Source organism: Pelodiscus sinensis, chromosome 26, assembly GCF_049634645.1.
Source record: "Pelodiscus sinensis isolate JC-2024 chromosome 26, ASM4963464v1, whole genome shotgun sequence".
NCBI classification, from domain to species: Eukaryota; Metazoa; Chordata; order Testudines; family Trionychidae; genus Pelodiscus; species Pelodiscus sinensis.
Genome location: NC_134736.1, coordinates 21656288 through 21660886, shown reverse-complemented (window position 1 = coordinate 21660886; position 4599 = coordinate 21656288). Strand labels below are relative to the sequence as shown.

Here is a 4599-nt window from a genome sequence, read left to right as displayed (position 1 = left end):
ACCACTCAGCCTGTGCTCTCTTCCTCCAGCTTCCCAACAGGAAAGAAGGAACAGTCATCATCAGCAGACAGCAACCACATTAAAGCAATACTGTCTGCTTGCTTCATGCTTGGAAGAGAACACTATCACTCATCCTCATGGTTAGCAAAACCAACCCCTTTCAACTGCCTTTCTCTAGTTACCAACTAGAGAAATGATCCCTGAAAGTACAATCATAACAGGCCTCGCTTCCTACACACCCACACTCATGTGCATTCACTTTCTCCTCATGGGGAATGTTTTCACACAACACTTAGAAAAGTAAAGAACAGAAATAATCTTAGCAAAGTGCTTGTCCCATTCAAACACACTCCACCAGATTTAGGAATAGGCATATTAAAATATGCTCCGTGTCCCTTTTTACAGCACTAGGCCTCCTGATTAGCATGTGGAGCACCTGGCAGCCAATCAAAATCTGATGTTTCTTCCTGAAATTGCAGTTCCTGGGGCTTCACTAAGTCGGAGGTAACAAACTGACAGTCTGTGGACCAGCAAAGGACCAAGAACCCCTGCCTGCCAGGCAGAGGTGGAAAGTAACTAAGTGGAAATACTTGATTACACTACTCAAGACCTTTTTTGGGTATTTGTACTTTACCAAGTAATTTATTTTTGTCACACTTTGACTTTTATTCAATTTATTTTTTTTCAGAAAATATTGTACTTTTTACTCCACTGCTATTTCCAGAAGCATTGGGTTAACTTGTCATTCAAACCCAGTATCCCTGCAGGCCCTGCCAGCCTGAGACCTGAGCGAGCAGGGCGGCTGTCCAGGGCTCCATGCTGAGGGGGATGCATATGAGTAGTGTCATGTGACATTACCTGGGGCCAGGCAGCTAAACAGGAGGGAACCCAGCAGCCAGGGTCAGGGAGGGCAGAGGCACTTACTTGTGTCAGGTGAATCCTCTGTTCTGGTGGAAGCAGCAGGGTGGGTGGGTGCCTGGGTCAGGGGCTCCCCATTCTCCGTGGGACAGAGGCCCCTGTAGAAGCCCAGTGGGGAGAGGCGGGGCAGACTGTGCTGGAAAGGGCTGGGGGTGGGTGGCTGAGTGGAGCGGGGATTGAAGAAGCGTCTGTGTGGGCACAGCCGAGCTCCCCAGCTGCTCTCCCAGGGCTGTGGCCGACCAACCTGCATTGCTGCCAGCCCGGGCTCAGCTCTGTCAGTGACCTGCCTAGCTGCCTCCCTGCCAGAGGGGATAGAAAGGAGGGACGTGTCTGCTCAGTCAATGTGAGGGGGTATGTCTTTGGGACATAGAATTTCTATTCTCTTATTTTCTTGTCTGGCCCCAGTGGCCTAATGAACAAGGCCCTGATCTCTGGTGCCAGGGGTAGTGGGTTCAAGTCCCACCTGGGGTATAGAACTGTAACCTTCTGATTGTCTCCTGGGAAGCTCTGGCCTGCTTTTCCCCACAGGAGCTTAGAGATGGTTTCCCCAAGAAGTGCCATATCCCATAAGACAGCAGCTGCCTAGTCCCACCAGCTCAAGGAGTAACTCAGACAGAGGGAGGTGAGGTGGCTGGAGCAGCGCAGGGTCTGTCTGGTGACAAGTTAAAGGCTGAGGAGGGGTGGCTCAGTAGGAGCAAGGGAGGAGCTACTTTTTTGAAACCATCTGGCAACCCCACAAGGAGCCCAGGTGACAGGATACCTCTTAGTACTCATTGCAGCTCTCAACACCCTCACAAGGCTCCTCACAGCTCTCCGCCATGGGGCAGGCAGGAGAGGATGGCTACCTCCAAGTGAGAAAGGCAAAGAGCCTTGTCTGACCTCACACAGCCAGTCTGGGACAGCACTGGGAACAGGGCACTGAAACTCCCTCCTCAGCCCAGAGTTTCACACCCTGAGTTTCACCCTCCCCCCCCCCCCCCCCCCCAATGGATCAGAGGAGCTACAGCTCGGCCTAGGGATGGCTCAGCTCAGCCAGTGGGTTAGAAGCACCAGGACACGGAAGCTGCTCAGAGACAGCCACTGACTCATTTGGTGGGACTTAGGGAGAACAACAAGGTCCTGAGTCGACTGGCTTCTGCTCAGCCAATCAGAACCAGAACCAGGACTCTGAATCACAGGTCAGTGTTTCCAGCCTTTGTGTTTATGTGCCATGGACAGTCAAACCATTCACAAACTTTTGCCAGACGAGTAACTTTATATTTACATATCTGCATATACATTATGCAAATAACAAATATGCAAATAAACTGTTACCAGTCCCTAACAGATCAGTGTTTGCAGATATCTACACTAAAAAGAAATGTGGCAGGAGCTGGGCACGGTCTGGCCAGGCTGGGGGCACTGCCCTTGGGAGAGGTTCCCAGGGAGCAGCTTTCTACATCCCCTCCTGGCTGCAGCCCAGACTCTGGGGGCCCAGCGGTGCTGCACCCAATGCTGGGGCTCAGGGATACACCCAGAGCCGGGCCCAGGGGCCCCACAAGCAGAGGGCAGGAAAGAAGCCAGGCTGAGGCTTTGCAGAGAACAGACCGGGGACCTGGAAGGAGGAGGCTCCAGCGTGCACAGAGCCTGCGCAGGGCCAGCCTGCTGGGAGGGGAGCAGGAGCATCCAGCACCATTCAGGCCAGCAGTGGAGCTCTGAGAACCAAGCCCCCTGCAGTAGCATTGTGGCCGGGGGGCTCTGACCCACGGGGGGCCTGGCCCCAGAGCCCAGGGCCTGGGAGACTGGTCAGGAAGTGAGACTCGCCCGTCAGTCCAAGCTGCTTTCTCCCCGGCTGCCGGTCCTGCCTGTTCCGTGCCAGCGCCACACACAGGCCAATGGGGCAGGACAGGGGGGTGTCAGTGGGGCCCTGCTCTCAGTCCATCCCTCACAGGCCCTGTGGGCTGCTCGAGGGCTGAGCCCGTTGCCCAGTCCTGGCGCGGGGATGGAACATGGGGCACGTTTCCCCCTGTGAGCATGTGCGGGGGCAGGAGGGAGCCACACAGGCCCAGCTGAAGGTTTTGTGCTGGGGCTGGAGGCTTGAGCCCGAGCTGTCGGCCTCAGCGGGACTTGCTCCTCCCCTCTCCTGCCTTGCTGCCTCCTTTGGCCAGCAGCGCTCAGGGGGCAGCCGGGAGAGCCGGCACCAAGGGCAGAGGAGGCCAAGGCACAAGCCCCTCAGAGGGGACAGGCCTGAGGCCTCTGGCTTGCCCAGGCTCACGCCAAGGGGCTTGCTGTGGTGCCGGGCGGGGGAGGGAGGCCAAGCCCAGGTCAGTGGGAGAAGGGGCAGCGCCTGCCAGGGCAGCAAGGGGAGCCACAGATGCTACGTTTCTGTCTGGTTTCACTCAAGGGTCCTTCTGCAGGTGAAACATCCATGATACCCATGTGTTGCTGGGCTCTCCTGACCCTCCCCTGGGAGGCTGTCCCCATGGGGGGCTCTTGCCCTGGCACTCAGGGAGGGGCCAAACTGGGCAAAGCAGCCTGCCCCAGGCACTTTCTTTAGCTCAGCTGGCAGAGCAGAGGCCTGTAGCGGGTGCTCGGCAAGTGCCCTTAGGTGGCTGATTCAACTCCAGCTGAAAGGAGAGATTCTTTTCCCTCCCCCTGGCTGCAGGCCCAGCCTTAGGACTTGGTGGCTGCCTTGGATCTGTCCCCTCAGAGCCCGATGCTACAATTGACAAAACGGTTTTGGGTACCAGCTGCCAATCAAATGTCTTGGTCTGCGCAGACCTCAAGACACGGCAAGAGCTGGAGGAGAACGGTGAATAGCTGCACTTTGGAATGGGAACATGTTCTCTGGTGCCCTCTGGATTTTCTTTAGAGAGTCTTAGCTAGACCCGCTAAATCAAACTCTGGGAGATGGATTGCAGCAGAAATCTCCACCTGAGTAAAGACATGGCCTAATGGTGCAATTAGCTAGATGCTGACCAGGGCCGGCCTGAGCCATTCTAGCGCTCTGGGCATGTGGCGCTGCCCCCGGGCTCACAGTGCATGTGCAGTCCAGCCCCCTCGATGCGCGGAGCTTGTGGTGGCAGGATGCCCTTGTGCTGCCCAGCCTGGCACAGCCACTGCCGCTGGCACACAGCCCATTTTCGCGATCGGGGATTTTTTGCACTAAACAGTACTGTACTGTCTACACTGGCCCTCTTGCGCAAATGATTTGCGCATGAGGGCTTTTTCCCCAACGGAAGCAGCATAGTATTTCTGCAAGAAGCACTGATTTCTTACAGTAGGAAGTCAGTGTTCTTGCGGAAATTCAAGCATCCAGTGTAGACAGCTGGCAAGTTTTTCCGGAAAAGCAGCTGATTTTCTGGAAAAACTTGCCAGTCTAGACACAGCCTTTGAGCTTGGAGCCTGTCTCCATTGCTTCTGTCACTCCCTGGCAATGGGAGGCTGAGTCCCAGCAGCTTCCTGCCCCAGCGTGGCTGGCTTTTGGGGAGACAAATTAGGAACAGGAAGGGGCCACTGGAGACCCTTAGCCCCCTGGCTGGCTCTGCCCGTAAAAAGGAAAAGGAAATTTCTTTGTTACTGAAGAATGTGGGTATCAAGTCCACTGCCTCTTACATGCTAAGTGAGCTTTCTACCACTGGAGCTAATTCCCCTGCTATAGGAATAGGAGCCCTCTTGGAGGCTCTTATCTGCTCCACAGGG

The 4599-nt window shown here is 55.5% G+C and overlaps 1 non-coding gene across 1 annotated transcript; it reads right to left on the bottom strand.

The window, feature by feature from the left end:
* LOC112543521 (small nucleolar RNA U3) lies at positions 1-216 on the bottom strand. The gene has a single exon (XR_003086702.1). It is a non-coding gene; the product is annotated as a small nucleolar RNA U3 (small nucleolar RNA).
* Positions 217-4599: the final 4383 nt, after the last annotated feature.